Consider the following 18477-nt stretch of genomic DNA (forward strand, 5'->3'; position numbering starts at 1 on the left):
CTGACTCCAATGAATGCCAATGGGAAATCTGCATCAGAAAAATCGAGTTTAGTGGAAACAGGCCCATAGACATTTATTGGAGTCAGTTTTTCTGCATACAGAATCCACGTGCAGTAGAAACAGGCCCTAATTCCTTTATCTTCATGAATTCATAACTGCCACCGCCTCACACATTTCAGAAGTTGCTGAAGCTGTAGGAGCATTTGTGATTTAGATCTTCATTCATCCTCAAACTTTACACCACAATCTATTGCCAGTGATATTGCCCCCAATCACACAGAGGAAGTTACAGCACACACAAATTAACCAGGTGGCCTTCTGTCCTTTCGTTTTGTGTTTGTTAGAATGTGCAATGACCAATTGCCAGGTGTACTCCAATATAAGCCAGGTTTTTCCAGCCAAGTTGTTTCAAATCTCTGTTTATATTTTGGGCAATGTGGAGAGTGCACAACAAAGTGCAATCCCCGCCTGAGAGGAACGCCTCTCCCTGCACTATGCGATGTAAGGTATAACAAATCTATTCCTCTACTGATTACTACCGAACACATAATTCGAGGCCCGGCTATTGCCAACACCCAACTGTTTTGTGTGTTGATAAGAAATGCCCCCTGTGTCGCTATAGCCATAATTAACATTATGGTCTATGGCGGCGCTTAAATCAGGTTCTACGTCGAGCCATGCAGGCACTGATATGCCCCTAGTCTTCAACTATTTTTCATGCTATTCTAAGTAAACCCTAGAGACAGTTTTGCAATTTCAGGAGATTATCAATTATCGAAATGCTTGAACCAATGCCTGGCATCATCCACATCATGAAGTTGGCAAAATCCCGGAGATCACATTTTTTTCACTATGGTGTTTAATGTTTTTTTCCTATATTGCTGTCCGTTACAGTAGACAGTACACATTTGACAGGTTTTGGCCTAGTCCATCACCTCATTGTTCTTAGCATTTCCTTTATTCTTTATAAAAGCACTACTTAGTTGTTTGCACAATATTTTGGCAGCTGAACTGAACAACTACCATTTAGTAAGTCCTTTTTGAAATAAAAAAAAACCCTGAGACTCTCCTATGAGGAGATGGACTAGTCTCAAATCTGGCAGCTTTTTACTATCTACTGTAAGTGACAGCAACATATGGAAAAGTACATTTATAGTGCATTTTATCCTGGAATAAGTGCACATTTTATATGTATATATTTTAACCACTTAATGACACGATGACTTATAAAAACGTCCTGCTAGAGCCTTTTAATGGCTCCAGGACGTTTTTATAAGTCAGACAGTGCTGCTGTGCACGTGCACGAGCATTCCTGTGCACGTGAAAATAGTAGGGGAAAAAAAACCCCAAATAAAAAATACACCTTTATTTCTAAATACTATATTGTCACCATACTTTGTACTAGGGACATAATTAAAATCTTGTGATAACCAGAACAAATAGGCAGATAAAATGTGTGGGATTTATGCACAGTAGCAGTGTTTATATTAAAACTATAGGGGATGAAATTGGAGAAATAGTGTATTTTTCCATGTTTTCCCTGTAAAATGCATAAAAATAAAGTAATTACTAAAAACAAATATTAACCCCAAAAAGCCCAATTGGTGGTGAAACAAACAAGATCTAGATCATTTCATTGTGATTAAGCTATTGGCAAATGAAAGGAATGAGCACTGAAAGGTGAAAATCGCTCTTGTCCGTTAGGGTAAAAACCACTTTGGGGTGAAGTGGTTAAATTTTACAATTTTTCGTGACAGTGGTCCTTTTAACCCCTTAGCAGCCAAAGTAAAATTTTATTTGGCCGCAGGGCTGAATTTTTCCTGTCTCTGGGGAATTGGGCCTTCCTCAGCCTGGCAGGGTATGTGGCGGCAGGGAGCTTTTATAGTTACCTGTCCGGACGGCTGGATCGGCTTCTTCCTTCACCGTGGCGGCAAAATTCTCCCGGCAGGTCTCTTCTGTTCTGTGTCATATCGTGTGATTGGGTTCCAGGAGACAGTGTCAATGGCACAGCACCACCCGGTGGTGGAAAATGGGTGATGGAAGAGACTCTTCTATCACCCCTTTCACCAGCGGGTGGCGCTGTATCGCTGACACGGTCTCCTGGATCCTGGGCACGTCATATCGTGTGATCAGATGTGAATGGGACCCAGAAGACCTACCGAGAATTCAGAGCTGTCGGCGGAGGAAAAGAAGCCGCCATCTGGAGCAGGTAAATATAGGCAGCCAAAAGAGTTATCCCGACAGAGGCTGCCACTACAAAAGCAGCTTCAAAAGAGGCATCTCACTTGAAGCTGCTAAAAGGTTAATACAGTGTCTTAACCACTTGAGGACCTAGGGCTTTCTACCCCTTAAAGAGAATCTGTATTGTTAAAATCGCACAAAAGTAAACATACCAGTGCGTTAGGGGACATCTCCTATTACCCTCTGTCACAATTTCGCCGCTCCCCGCCGCATTAAAAGTGGTTAAAAACAGTTTTAAAAAGTTTGTTTATAAACAAACAAAATGGCCACCAAAACAGGAAGTAGGTTGATGTACAGTATGTCCACACATAGAAAATACATCCATACACAAGCAGGCTGTATACAGCATTCCTTTTGAATCTCAAGAGATCATTTGTGTGTTTCTTTCCCCCTGCATTTCTCATGCACTGAAGTTTCAGGCTGCTCTTTTATTCCTGCAAACAGCTTTGCCCTTGTCTGAATTTCCTCAGTATGTGAAAGCCCAGCCAGCTCAGAGGACGATTTATCCAGCTTGTAAAAGATAAGAGAGCAGAGAGAAGCTGCACTAATCTAAATATCACACAGGCAGTGTGCAGAGAGGGGCCTGAAATGGGGAGTTCATAGCAGAACCACAACACTGAAGAACTTGGCAGCCTTCCAGACACAGGCTGACAAGTCTGACAGGGGAAAGATACATTGATTTATTACAGAGACTGTGATAGTACAAAGTGCTGCAGTAAGCCAGAACACATTAGAATAGCTTTTGAAACTTGTAGGATGATAAAAAACAGGATGCAATTTTTGTTACGGAGTCTCTTTAAAGGGAAGGTTCAGGGAGGGTGGGTAAAAAATAAAAATCAAATTCCACTTACCTGGGGCTTCCTCCAGCCCGTGGCAGGCAGGAGGTGCCCTCGCCGCCGCTCCGCAGGCTCCCGGTGGTTTTCGGTGGCGCGCCCGACCTGGCCAGGCCGGCTGCCAGGTCGGGCTCTTCTGCGCTCCAAGGCCCGGAACTTCTGCGTCCCACGCCGGCGCTCTGACGTCATCGGACCTCCTCCGTGCTCTACTGCGCATGCGCAGTAGAGCCCGGAGGACGTCCGATGACGTCAGAGCGCCGGCGTGGGACGCAGAAGTTCTGGGCCTTGGAGCGCAGAAGAGCCCGACCTGGCAGCCGGCCTGGCCAGGTCGGGCGCGCCACCGGAGACCACCGGGAGCCTGCGGAGCGGCGGCGAGGGCACCTCCTGCCTGCCACGGGCTGGAGGAAGCCCCAGGTAAGTGGAATTTTATTTTTATTTTTTGCCCACCCTCCCTGAACCTTCCCTTTAAGGACCGGCCACTTTTTTTCCATTCAGACCACTGCAGCTTTCACGGTTTATTGCTCGCTCATACAACCTACCACCTAAATGAATTTTGGCTCCTTTTCTTGTCACTAATAAAGCTTTCTTTTGGTGCTATTTGATTGCTCCTGCGATTTTTACTTTTTATTATATTCATTAAAAAAGACATGAATTTTGGCAAAAAAATGATTTTTTTAACTTTCTGTGCTGACATTTTTCAAATAAAGTAAAATTTCTGTATACATGCAGCGCGAAAAATGTGGACAAACATGTTTTTGATTAAAAAAAACCCATTCAGTGTATATTTATTGGTTTGGGTAAAAGTTATAGCGTTTACAAACTATGGTGCAAAAAGTGAATTTTCCCATTTTCAAGCATCTATGACTTTTCTGACCCCCTGTCATGTTTTATGAGGGGCTAGAATTCCAGGATAGTATAAATACCCCCCAAATGACCCCATTTTGGAAAGAAGACATCCCAAAGTATTGACTGAGAGGCATAGTGAGTTCATAGAAGATATTATTTTTTGTCACAAGTAAGCGGAAAATGACACCTTGTGAAAAAAAAAAAAAAAAAAAGTTTCCATTTCTTCTAACTTGCGACAAAAAAAAATGAAATCTGCCACGGACTCACCATGCCCCTCTCTGAATACCTTGAAGGGTCTACTTTCCAAAATGGGGTCATTTGTGGGGTGTGTTTACTGTCCTGACATTTTGGGGGGTGCTAAATTGTAAGCACCCCTGTAAAGCCTAAAGGTGCTCATTGGACTTTGGACCCCTTAGCGCAGTTAGGCTGCAAAAAAGTGCCACACATGTGGTATTGCCGTACTCAGGAGAAGTAGTATAATGTGTTTTGGGGTGTATTTTTACACATACCCATGCTGGGTGGGAGAAATATCTCTGTAAAAGACAATTGTTTGATTTTTTTTTACACACAATTGTCCATTTACAGAGATCTTTCTCCCACTCAGCATGGGTATGTGTAAAAATACACCCCAAAACACATTATACTACTTCTCCTGAGTACGGCGATACCACATGTGTGGCACTTTTTTGCACCCTAACTGCGCTAAAGGGCCCAAAGTCCAATGAGTACCTTTAGGATTTCACAGGTCATTTTGAGAAATTTCGTTTCAAGACTACTCCTCACGGTTTAGGGCCCCTAAAATGCCAGGGCAGTATAGGAACCCCACTAATGACCCCATTTTAGAAAGAAGACACCCCAAGGTATTCCGTTAGGAGTATGGTGAGTTCATAGAAGTTTTTATTTTTTTGTCAGAAGTTAGCGGAAATTGATTTTAATTGTTTTTTTTCACAAAGTGTCATTTTCCGCTAACTTGTGACAAAAAATAAAATCTTCTATGAACTCACCATACTCCTAACGGAATACGTTTGGGTGTCTTCTTTCTAGAATGGGGTCATTTGTGGGGTTCCTATACTGCCCTGGCATTTTAGGGGCCCTAAACCGTGAGGAGTAGTCTTGAAACAAAAATGACCTGTGAAATCCTAAAGGTACTCATTGGACTTTGGGCCCCTTAGCGCAGTTAGGCTGCAAAAAAGTGCCAATCATGTGGTATCGCCGTACTCGGGAGATGTAGTATAATGTGTTTTGGGGTGTATTTTTACACATACCCATGCTGGGTGGGAGAAATACCTCTGTAAATGACAATTGTTTGATTTTTTTTTACACACAATTGTCCATTTACAGAGAGATTTCTCCCACCCAGCATGGGTATGTGTAAAAATACACCCCAAAACACATTATACTACTTCTCCTGAGTACGGCGATACCACATGTGTGACACTTTTTTGCAGCCTAGGTGCGCTAAGGGGCCCAACGTCCTAATCACAGGTCATTTTGAGGCATTTGTTTTCTAGACTACTCCTCACGGTTTAGGGCCCCTAAAATGCCAGGGCAGTATAGGAACCCCACAAGTGACCCCATTTTAGAAAGAAGACACCCCAAGGTATTCCGTTAGGTGTATGGCGAGTTCATAGAAGATTTTATTTTTTGTCACAAGTTAGTGAAAAATGACACTTTGTGGAAAAAAAACAAAAATCAATTTCCGCTAACTTTTGACAAAAAAATTAAATCTTCTATGAACTCGTCATACACCTAACAGAATACATTGGGGTGTCTTTTTTCTAAAATGGGGTCCGTTTCTGGGGTTCCTATACCGCCCTGGCATTTTACGGGCCCAAAACCGTGAGTAGTCTGGAAACCAAATTTCTCAAAATGACTGTTCAGGGGCATAAGCATCTGCAAATTTTGATGACAGGTGGTCTATGAGGGGGCGAATTTTGTGGAACCGGTCATATGCAGGGTGGCCTTTTAGATGACAGGTTGTATTGGGCCTGATCTGATGGATAGGAGTGCTAGGGGGGTGACAGGAGGTGATTGATGGGTGTCTCAGGGGGTGGTTAGAGGGGAAAATAGATGCAATCAATGCACTGGGGAGGTGATCGGAAGGGGGTCTGAGGGGGATCTGAGGGTTTGGCCGAGTGATCAGGAGCCCACACGGGGCAAATTAGGGCCTGATCTGATGGGTAGGTGTGCTAGGGGGTGACAGGAGGTGATTGATGGGTGTCTCAAGGTGTGATTAGAGGGGGGAATAGATGCAAGCAATGCACTGGCGAGGTGATCAGGGCTGGGGCCTGAGGGCATTCTGAGGGTGTGGGCGGGTGATTGAGTGCCCTAGGGGCAGATAGGGGTCTAATCTGATAGGTAGCAGTGACAGGGGGTGATTGATGGGTAATTACTGGGTGTTTAGGGTAGAGAACAGATATAAACACTGCCCTTGGGAGGTGATCTGACGTTGGATCTGCGGGCGAACTATTGGTGTGGGTGGGTGATCAGATTGCCCGCAAGGGGCAGGTTAGGGGCTGATTGATGAGTGGCAGTGACAGGGGGTGATTGATGGGTGGCAGTGCCAGGGGGTGATTGATGGGTGGCAGTGACAGGGGGTGATTGACAGGTGATCAGTGGGTTATTACAGGGAAGAACAGATGTAACTAATGCACTGGCGAATTGATACGGGGGGGTCTGAGGGCAATCTGAGCGTGTAGGCGGGTGATTGGGTGCCCACAAGGGGCAGATTAGGGTCTGATCTGATGGGTAACAGTGACAGGTGGTGATAGGGGGTGATTGATGGGTAATTAGTGGGTGTTTAGAGGAGAGAATAGATGTAAACACTGCGTTTGGGTGGTGATCTGATGTCGGATCTGCGGGCAATCTATTGGTGTGGGTGGGTGATCAGATTGCCCGCAAGGGGCAGGTTAGGGGCTGATTGATGGGTGGCAGTGACAGGGGGTGATTGATGGGTGATTGACAGGTAATTGACAGGTGATCAGGGGGGATAGATGCATACAGTACACAGGGGGGGGGGGTCTGGGGAGAGGGGTGGGGGGTGATCAGGAGGGGGCAGTGGGCAGGGGGGGAGATAAAAAAAAATAGCGTTGACAGATAGTGACAGGGAGTGATTGATGGGTGATTAGGGGGGTGATTGGGTGCAAACAGGGGTCTGGGGGGTGGGCAGGGGGGGGTCTGAGGGGTGCTGTGGGTGATCTGGGGCAGGGGGGGAGAAATCAGTGTGCTTGGGTGCAGACTAGGGTGGCTGCAGCCTGCCCTGGTGGTCCCTCGGACACTGGGACCACCAGGGCAGGAGGCAGCCTGTATAATACACTTTGTAAACATTACAAAGTGTATTATACACTTTGTATGCGGCGATCGCGGGGTTAACATCCACGGATGACGCGATCGCGGGGTTAACATCCACGGATGACGCGATCGCTCCGCCCATGCCCTTAGAAGGACCACCGCCTCTGTGGGTGAGCCGGTCCTTCAGGGCTCCACTTCCCGGCCGCCCCTGTGCGTTAGGCGGTCGGGAAGTGGTTAAACAAAGCACTGTATAATATTTTCGGGCCATTTATAAATACGGGTGAGAAATTATGAAGATGTTAATAAGCAGACAACAAAAACCTGACAATGGTCTAAATCCTGCCTAAAATAAAGCTATGCCAGCAGTTTCACATTAATTGGTGTGTCTGCCTGGGTCCTCATATCACGGAGGGCAAAGGATTAGATAAGCTACATAATTACATAATTTGGTTGGGAAAGAAAAGACATTGTCCATTAAGTTCAGCCAAAACAAAACAAGTTTGTTAACTTCTATAGCAGTAACCAGGAGTTCAGCTCGGGGTGTAAAAAACATGCCAGGAGCGGCATCACCGAGTTGAACCGGTAGCCGCTGGGAGGTTACTGCAGAGTATAGCGCGCAGCGGGCAACTTAACTCTCCTCCCGGCGGATCCTGATGTTGGCTGCCATTCTTCTTCCTCTTCTAGGCTCAGCTTCCCCCTCGTGAGATCACCGTCTGTCGTCATGACGACAACCGGCAATTTCATCATAGGATAACAGTGCCACCCAGAGGACGGAGGGAAAACTGCAGTGCTGGATCCCAGGGAGGTGAGTGAATGGTGAGCTGCTGAATATCTCCCTAGCCGCATGATTTTTTTCCAGGTTTTAGGGTCTGAAAGGGTGCAAACAAAATTTCATACTGCCAAGGGGGTTAAACAACTATAAATGCTGTAAGTGAGGGGAAAAAACACATTTTTAGTTCTTTTACATATAAACTACTTTGTCCCTAAACCGTACAATAAATCCTTGTACACAAATTAGATTACTGCTGCCATTCAGAGATCAGGAAACAATCCCTCATATGACCGTTCCTATGGCTAAGGCTGTACAGATAAGTTGCTAGCCTATAGCCTAGCAACTTTTTCTGTCACTTTGAGGGGGTAGCAGAGTAACGGATGCTTCTATCCCATGCATTTAAATATTTGATCCAGCTGCACACTGTGCAAACACACTACAGTACATTGTGCTACAGCAGGAATGGTGTATACGTAATGCAATTTCACAGTATGATATGGTCCTGTTCATCTATATCCAGACTTGTGTAAAGATATTAATGGATCCTATTGTGCAAAGACCCTTAATGGGATGGAATCATCATATCCATATCCAAGAGGAATGAGTGGGTCCTGCCCATCTAATGGTATTTTGGCCTGGAGGGTGTATTGACTTAAAGGGTGAATGACACCACCCTAAACCAAGATCCAAGATATAGAAAAGGTCAATAGTTAAACAAGCACTTTATAATTCTGAGTAGCTCATATATGAGTTGTAGTAGCCCAGCCTTTCAGGGTCTTGCAAGGGGAAATGGGAAACTTGGGCACCCGAGATCAGCGGACGTTTGGGTGCTGCCATAGGTGCTCATTTAAATACCAGGATTGTGGTGACATTGCTAGTATTGAGCGCCTATGGTGGCGCTTGAAAATCAGCGTTTGTTTTTAATTGGTGGGGGGGGGGGGGGTAGTTAAGGTTAAGTGTGCAGGGGGGTGAAAAGACATTACTCAGTGGACCTAAGATAGCAAAGCGAAATTATAAAAAAATACCAGAATAAGAGTTACGAATCATAGTGGAATAAATGTGACTGAATGATGAGAATATGGGGTAGTCTGAGTGTGGATCAGAAGGTTCTTAGGCTTGAGCACAAGACCCCTAATAATGGCTAGTAATTAGCATATCGGAGGTTGTCAGAAATTAAAAAAAAAAGTTGCCAAGGTAAATTGAAGTGTGGCCATTATAAGCGTTTATGCATAGAGGAGGTGGTTGTAGTGTTTGTGAAAACGTTGAGAGAACAAATATGTTTATTGATGGTAGAGGTATTACTCCACTAAAACTGTCCTTTTTAAAGTAACCAATGATTTGCTGTTACAGAAAACCTGAAGTAAAAATGAACAGATAAATAATTGTACCTGTAATACTAGTGGTTAATATAACTTTCCTGGAGCCTTATATTCTTATTTTTAGTTTAACTGATAAAAGCCTGATGTGTGAACAGCAGCCATACATAAAACTTGGTTCATTCATCTAACATGGTGAAATGATGACCAGTTAAATTTATTACTATCCTGATATCTTAAGTGATTATAAAAAAACACACATACCTTTTATGGACTGTAATTGGCCTTCATAATCAGAATCATTTATTTCGCCAAGTACAAAAGGGTGTTGTACCTGGAATTGGTTTTGTCTCATACAGGTTCGGGAAGCAGGGGGGGGGATAATATCGGAGAGCCAAGAGCCGAGGCTGCCATACTACGGAGAGGAGATTTAGATTCCATACTATTCAGGAGAGTTGCTACTGTATTTGATGGCTAGCCTGACTGCTTCAGCTACTTGGAGAAAGCAACGGTTTATAAAAGGGAACTTTTAAAGTGGTCTGACACGCCGATATAACATTTACTAAAAATGTGTTTTCCTACTTTTTATTACTCATTTACAATTATCATATTTGCTTTTGTGCATAAGTAATAGTGTCTGTTTACAAATTACAAGTTCCCAAAGTGTAGTTTATCTTGCCCTGAAACCTGCCATTGCATTTTATTCAAACTGCTTTTTATTATATATTAACATCTTCTAATTAGCTGTTCTGTGTTGTTTGTGTGCTTGAAGCACAGAACGCTTCACAGAGAGCTCCTTTTCACTTGTTACACTGTGTTTACACACCTGTATCAACATTGGAATGCAAACAAAGATACGATTATCTCCAGTTTGGATGCGGATTTGAATAGCAGGACACAGTGCTTTGTTTAACCATTTCAGTGATGTTCTGCTAAAATAAAAATTCTGGGATAGTAGATTTCAAGCTGTGAGGAATCTTTTAGAGCAAAGTAGAAATGCTGACTTTCAGACCACTTTAAGTGAGATTATGAGATAGATGTGTATATACAGTGCCAAGCTCACAAATATGCTGCTTAGCCTTTCTTCTTACTCTGCCTTAAAGAGTTAATATTCAGCTATGCAAATGAGCATTTTTCTGCAGTCGGGACTGTCACGGAACAGCCGTGAGAAACGCAGGCGAATTGGGAGGATTGGCACAGTCCATTTTCTGATCGCTTCCTGGTTAGATTTGCGCAGTCATTGCAGCGAACATCTACCTTTCCTTTTACCAAATGGCAGGAAGCCTTCAGCAGGAACTGTCCCAGGCAGCCAGCTGTGCTAAGGGCCCATCCATCAGATGAAGTCAGATAAGTAGCCTGACAGAACCAATTTAGAGGAGAGAGAGTGAGACTCCTCGGCCCCGATCTCAGCAGGGAAGAAGACACGTAGCCTGCTATCCTAGCTTCAAAGAGCCCTTCACCTAGAACGGACCTGCTGTAATTCCTAGATGTCTATAATAATCCATAAACTTCTATATTTGTCATATTTCCTGTGTTACAAGGCTGGCAGGCCCTCCAAACTCACAGCGCGTGCCGGGCTTTGCCTGGCGCTGGTACTGAGAAAGTTTCAGAACATTCTGAGGTAAGGGCTGTCAGGCAGTTCGAAAGTGCCCTGGTGATACCACAGAGGTCCTACCCCTCATGTTTGGTATCAGGGGGCTGGGTAAATCGTGACGGACCTGAAAATGTTAGTAAATCTGCCCTGACCTGTACGGTTCTGTGAGATAGAGCCCATATATATGGTTAGATATGATTTTTGGTCCCCAGGAAAGGGGGAGGACTCATCTCATGTTCTAAGGGGGTGTGTGGTTCCCGCCCTCACTCCCTCCTACTGGATCAGGGTTATAAGAATGGCAGAGGACCCAAAATCAATGTCCTCCACTTTGAAGCATCATCCTGATTACATCCTTGCCAGCTTGAGGACATGCTGGCATCTGGCTTGCTTGGACTTTGACACGGAGTCCTCCAAATTCCATCTTCACAAGAGCCTACTGCTGCTAACCAGAGGACCATGTGGTTAGCGGCCATCTTGTCTGAACTTTGCTTGTGAACTGAAACAAAGGAACTTTATGAGTTTTCCCAGAAAGGACATATTTCCACGAACCTAAGTATTTTATTCCATTTTTTATTTCATACTGTGCTATTATTTGTCTTTATAATTGTTGATTTTAATGATTTTCTTTATATATTAATTATTCATATTGCATATTTAATAAACGACGCTACCGTCCTTTATTCGTTCAGCTACCCTATTATTCAGCCACACAAACTGAACCCTGGTCTCTAAAGAGTCGCTACTATTGTTGCTAGCTAGACAGAATAGAGTGTGTTTAACAGTTTTATTTGCAGGTCTAGAATCAGCCAGTCAGTGGGCTCCTCTGTCCCATGGTAACAGAGGTGGTGGCAGTTATACCCTGAAATAGTGTTTTAATTGTATTACCGTAACTCACAGACTCCCTTCTAGTCGGTCTGCTGCCAAAATTCCAGCGGTTTCTGAGCACCGATTGCGACCACAGATTGCATAGTCTGTGTGCTGAAACCGATTGGAAGGCATTGTGCGGTCCGGCCACTAGGGGTCCTGTGACAGTGTTTGGCAGCGTTTGGGATCTGTTGTGCTGAAGGTATCTCAGATAGCGCTATCAAATTAGCCCTGTCGAGAAACGAACTAATTCGTTGGTTGTAGCTGAATGCAATATATTTTTTATATATACAGAGAGACTGTGTAGCCAGTACCGCTCCCCAAAAGTTTTATTTTATTTGGCATGGAAATGTCCGCGAACTACAAGCTCATGAGCCAAGCAGACCTTGAAAGTCTTTGTGAAGCGAGGGGCATTGACATCCTCCGCAAGAAAAAACAGGACATCGTAACAGACTTGTACAGATGGGATAGCCAGCAACTGCGGGTGTGTCCACTGAGGAGGACACGGGCCCATCTAACTCGAGTCGAGAGGAACCAGAGACTGAAGATCCTATGCGTGCAGAGGTTGAGCATTCTGCAGGCCCTGCTGCAACAATTACGCAAGAGACTGTGTCAGTGTGGACCCCGATCTCAGAGTTTCTCTGAGTACTCGCCTGGAACCGGCCAGTACTGGACTGTCCATTTGTGCTGATCCGCTAATGCAGCAGGCATTACAAAAGCTGATGGACACTGACCTGGAAAAATACCTGCAGTACATGCAAGCGCGAGAGGAGCGGCAAGCTGCTGCTGCTGCTGCAGAGGCACGAGAGGAACGGGAGCACCAACGACAGCATGAACTGAGCATGGCCAAGGGTCAACAGGCCAGCCGGAGTTCATCGCCCAGCCTCCCTGCTGAAGGAGCCGCATCACCTGTAAGTGCAAAATTTAAATTTGCTACTATTGAAAAAGACACTGACATTGACTTGTTTTTGCGATCTTTTGAGAAAGCATGCCGTCCATATCGTCTGTCCCAAGACCAGTGGGCCAGACATCTGACACCTTTGCTGCGCTACAAAGCGCTTGATGCTTTCGCAGAGTTACCTGCGGAAAAAGATAATGATTATGCAGCTATAAAAGATGCTATCGTTACTAAATACCAGCTGACGCCAGAAGCCTATCGCAAAAAGTTCATGTCCTGGCAGAAAAAATCTTCTGACTCTTATCGAGATGTGGTCAGCAGTCTACTCACCACACTCCGCCAGTGGACTCTAGGCCTCACCAAAGGGTCTTATGATGTCATGGAGGACTTGATAGTCCTAGAACAGTTTCTGAACATTTGTCCTGCTGATGTACAACAGTTTGTGTTGGAGCGCAAGCCTGCGTCAGCAACTGTCGCTGCAGACCTCGCTGAAACCTTTGCGACTACCCGGGTGCCTGACACGCAGGACTGCACCATCCAGCTGGAGAGGAGGTCAGCCCAATACCCTGGCAGACTCTCCTGCCCCTGTGAGCCGTCCACCACAGAGGCCACCCAGCGCAGCTGCTGTGCCCAGGCCTGCAGCACCTGAGGGGGTCACCTGTCACTACTGCCGCCAGCCCTGACACATGAAATTCGACTGTCCGGAGCGGAGGCAGACACCACCATCACCTGTACCACCTGTACCTCACCCACGGCAGAGACAACCAGCCAGCGAACCACAGCCTTGATCATCAGATTTTGTTCTGTTTGCCCGCGGAAAGGAAATCCGCGACCGAACCGACCAGCAGCAGCCTGTTAGAGTGAACGACAAGGTTGTCACCGGATTCCGAGACACCGGAGCCGACGTCACGTTAGTTCACTCACACCTTGTGCCAAAGGAGAGCATCAACTCCACCCAATCCCTTGCCCTTACTGGAGTAGAGGGCACCCTTTTACACATAGCCCAAGCGAGAGTGAAGCTCGACTGCGGGGTGGGGGTTCAAGAAAGGGTTGTTGGGGTTGTGGATGATCTCCCGATCCCTGTGTTGTTGGGGACTGATTTGGGCAAGCTTGAGTCCTATTACGAACCTGCCACAACCGCCTTGTCGCTCAGGGAAGCAGACGGACTCTCCGCCCACCACCAGGTACTTTACACACTTGGGGGAACACCAGGAGGAGGTGGGTTGAATGTGCCCAGTTCAAGGGTACCGGATTCAATAGTACCTGAGTCAAAGGTTACCTGTGTTTGATGTACAAAATGTCTGTAATGAAAATGTTTCTGTACCTGTCACTGTCATTAATGCATGTGTCAATGTGAAGAATGTCAATTATTGTAATGCTAATGCTGTGCCTGTACTAGCAGTCACCCAGGGTGCTGCAATTATTGTGGGCTCAGCGCCGGACTCTTCATTCAGTGCTGACCCCAGAAGTGAGAACCTTCAGCCGCTGACTTCGTGACATGAGCCAGCTGGCTGGAACTGACAGCGCTGTATTCACAGCAGCGCTACAAAGTGACCCAAGCCTGGATGCACTCAGGCAGCAAGCCTCTGAGCCCCTCGCAGACGGGGCCGCTTTCAAGGTGTACTGGAAAGGTGGGAGACTGTACAGCAAGGCTGTGCAGCCCACTACCGGTAAGCCGCAGGCGAATACCAAGTGGCTTGTGGTCCCGCGTGCGTTCAGGCGATGTGCTGAAATCCGCACATGGTAATCCTCTGACAGGGCACTCAGGTGTCCGGAAGACACTTGCCTGTATTCGGAAACAGTTTTATTGGCCCAGGATGAACAGAGATGTAGCAAAATACTGCAAAGCATGTGCTGTCTGTCAGGAGCTGGGAAGGTCCAGGGATTCCCGCGGGGTTCCCTTAGGTCCACAGCCACTTACCAGGAAGCCCCTGCATGGTCTGGCTGTTGACCTACCCAACCTACTGCCCGTTGTCAGCAGTCCTGGCAGACGCCACATCCAAAATCAGTGGCGCAAACGCCCTGTCCAGAAAGGTCCATGTCGAGTCAAACCTGAGGGTAGCTGACAGCGACCTGTCCAGGTGAACCGAGCCGCAGGCTCAAATAAGTTCTCCCGCCGTACCGGCAGCTCGAGGCCCGTCAGCCAGATTAGCGGCAACGCCAACATCTTGTGGATGCATGTCGATATGCCTCCACCCCAGGGGGAGCTGTCATGAAACAGCCGTGAGAAGCGCAGGCGAATCGGGAGGATTTGCGCAGTCCATTTTCTGATCGCTTCCTAGTTAGATTTGCGCAGTCATTGCAGCGAACAGAATGATATTCCTTCTTTTAAAAGACAGTTTTATTTTTCCTTTTACCAAATGTCAGGAAGCCTTCAGCAGGAACTGTCCCAGGCACCCAGCTGTGCTAAGAGCCCATCCATCAGATGAAGTCAGATAAGTAGCCTGACAGAACCAATTTAGAGGAGAGAGAGTGAGACTCCTCGGCCCCGATCTCAGCAGGGAAGCCGACACGTAGCCTGCTGTCCTAGCTTCAAAGAGCCCTTCACCTAGAACTGACCTGCTGTAATTCCTAGATGTCTATAATAGTCCATAAACTTCTATATTTGTCATATTTCCTGTGTTACAAGGCTGGCAGGCCCTCCCAACTCACAGCGCGTGCCGGGCTTTGCCTGGCGCTAGTACTGAGAAAGTTTCAGAACATTCTGAGGTAAGGGCTGTCAGGCAGTTCGAAAGTGCCCTGGTGATACCACAGAGGTCCTACCCCTCATGTTTGGTATCAGGGGGCTGGGTAAATCGTGACGGACCTGAAAATGTTAGTAAATCTGCCCTGACCTGTACGGTTCTGTGAGATAGAGCCCATATATATGGTTAGATATGATTTTTGGTCCCCAGGAAAGGGGGAGGACTCATCTCATGTTCTAAGGGGGTGTGTGGTTCCCGCCCTCACTCCCTCCTACTGGATCAGGGTTATAAGAATGGCAGAGGACCCAAAATCAATGTCCTCCACTTTGAAGCATCATCCTGATTACATCCTTGCCAGCTTGAGGACATGCTGGCATCTGGCTTGCTTGGACTTTGACACGGAGTCCTCCAAATTCCATCTTCACAAGAGCCTACTGCTGCTAACCAGAGGACCATGTGGTTAGCGGCCATCTTGTCTGAACTTTGCTTGTGAACTGAAACAAAGGAACCTTATGAGTTTTCCCAGAAAGGACATATTTCCACGAACCTAAGTATTTTATTCCATTTTTTATTTCATACTGTGCTATTATTTATCTCTATAATTGTTGATTTTAACGATTTTCTGTATATATTATTCATATTGCATATTTAATAAACGATGCTACCGTCCTTTATTCGTTCAGCTACCCTATTATTCAGCCACACAAACTGAACCCTGGTCTCTAAAGAGTCGCTACTATTGTTGCTAGCTAGACAGAATAGAGTGTGTTTAACCGTTTTATTTGCAGGTCTAGAACAGAGCCGGATTAAGGCCAAAAGGGGCCCTAAGCAAAGTAGCAGATTTGGGCCCCTTCCCTAAACCCCCTCCCCCCCAACATTCTATGCATCAATTCAGACATGAAGTGAGAGCGATATGGAGGCTGACGCACACACATATGTTTGTACTTTTCACCGCCCAAGGCCAGCTGAATCCCCCCCCCCAACTAATCACCAATAACTACCCCTTCAGCGCTGCATACACAGGAATCCGTACTCTCCTGTGCCATTTGTTGTCCATCTGCACCCCTCCATAGCAACAGAATGCATCTATTGCCTGAAGGCTAGTGATCCCTCTGTACAGCAGCAGTCTCTGAATTCTCCCGAAAGAACATTTCAAAATCTCAGACGGGCGACAATTATTGCATGTTACAGGAAACCTCAGGGCAATGCAGAGGCACCCCACTAAGGGATTATCTCTATACAAATAATATCTAAGGTATCTGTATATAGTCATATATTTAAGAGCAAAAACCAAAGGTATACTGTTTAAGCTATCCCTTTGGTTTTTGCTCCCTTTCTAATAAATGTTTTTTTGTTCACTGCTCAATTGCTTAAAGGCCCATACCCAATATGCAATTATTTCAACAACTGGAGATTTTTCGACTGACAAGTGATCGTTTCTGTGATCACACAATGTTGGTACAGATGTGCAATTAAACGAGCGACGTGTGGAGATGTGCGGTGATAACGTCCGTCACGGCAGATTGGATCTTTAAGATCCTTGGCGACTCCACTCAAAGTACCGTGATCACAAGACTTCCCGCTCACACCTGTCATGTGCCATCACATGTACCTACTAGCAGGAAGATGGATTGGGGGACACTCGTCATCAAGAGACATCACTGGAATCCATCTTCATGGGTCATCAGGTGAGTATTCAGCTCAATGTGTACCAGAGACAAAACGACCACAAGGATTTATACGTACCTGGGGCTTCTTCCAGCCCCCTGTAGTCAATTAGCTCCCTTGTTGTCCTCCCGACTCCTCCAGAGTTTCTGCTGTCAGGCCTATAAATTCAGCGACTCGACTGAGACACGGGCCACTGCACATTCACGTTCTCGGCTGTGTGCACCCTGTGAACGTGATCCTGTTGCTGGGAGCATATTGTGCATTGACAGTTCACAAAGATGGCCATTGCACTTAGGAAAACACTCCTGGCTATGGGATCACGATGGGGGTGTGTGTAGCTGGGACCGCACATGTTCCATGCCCCGCAACCCAGCTGGATTGCGGACTCCACCACGGCAGAATGGAGGGGACCACAACGGACTACAGGGGGCTAGAAGCAGCCCCAGGTAAGCATAAATACTTGCGGTCATTTTCTTTCAGTCAGCCAGGTTTACTTTAAAAAGGGGGAAGTGTGTGTGTGTGTGTGTGTTTACAAGTAACTTACAACACACTCGGGCAGGGGAAACAATTGAAATCAGAACTTTCTCCCTTTTTCACGCACTTCATATCAGCCCCAGGAGCCAGGCAACTACAAAAACCTCTGACCTCCTCTGACCTGGAGTAAAGATTGAAAGATTGCAGACTTGTTCTGGGCAACTGTACCTTGCCACAGACAGCCCGCTGAGAGCTAAATTGTTAATTAGTAGAGGGGAGAGAGATCGCAGGCACAGGGGATGGATGTAAGAGGAGCTAAAATTGTTAAGTGTGGAGGAGAGAAGGCAGAACGGCATTCCCTCCTTACCGCTCAGTTCCTTCAATCCGTGCCCTGCAAAACCAGCTGACCTGAAGTTTGTGAGGAGGGTGGAGGGAGAGCTGAAGAAACATGCTGTTACAGCAGGCTGAGCTGCAATGACCATGCAGCTGCTGCTCGCTATTGTTGATATGCTGCTCCCTGCTTCCTCTGTATTCTAGTTTCTATACTTCCTGTAGTTAGATGCCCGCTGCCCTGCCTGCATACATGCACAGATTTGTGGGTGCATGGCACAGCACACGGCTGTAAGTGGACGGGCCACATCTAGCATGTGGGGAATGTTGTGGAAGGCTCTCCACCCACCCTAGTCCCGAGCTTTGGGGGCCTGCACAGAAATCCGGACCCTGACCCTCTGCAGGCTGAGGTGGAGGCTGGAGCATCTGTTTACCATGGCAACAGCGACGCTCAGCCTCAGCTTATTTCCCGAACCCGAACTGCACTGCCACATGTGAGGTAGGAAGGAAGGTAAACGAGCCGGGTGACATGCGTACATGCTGCTGATGAGACTCCTTAGCCGCAGCAGCAGCACTATGCATGAAAAAGTTAATGGAAGGATGGTGATGGGGCCCTTTAGGCCCTGGATGGGACCCTAAGCTGGTGCTTGTTGTGCCTGGTGGATG

The sequence above is a fragment of the Hyperolius riggenbachi genome, chromosome 8, assembly GCF_040937935.1.
Source record: "Hyperolius riggenbachi isolate aHypRig1 chromosome 8, aHypRig1.pri, whole genome shotgun sequence".
NCBI classification, from domain to species: Eukaryota; Metazoa; Chordata; class Amphibia; order Anura; family Hyperoliidae; genus Hyperolius; species Hyperolius riggenbachi.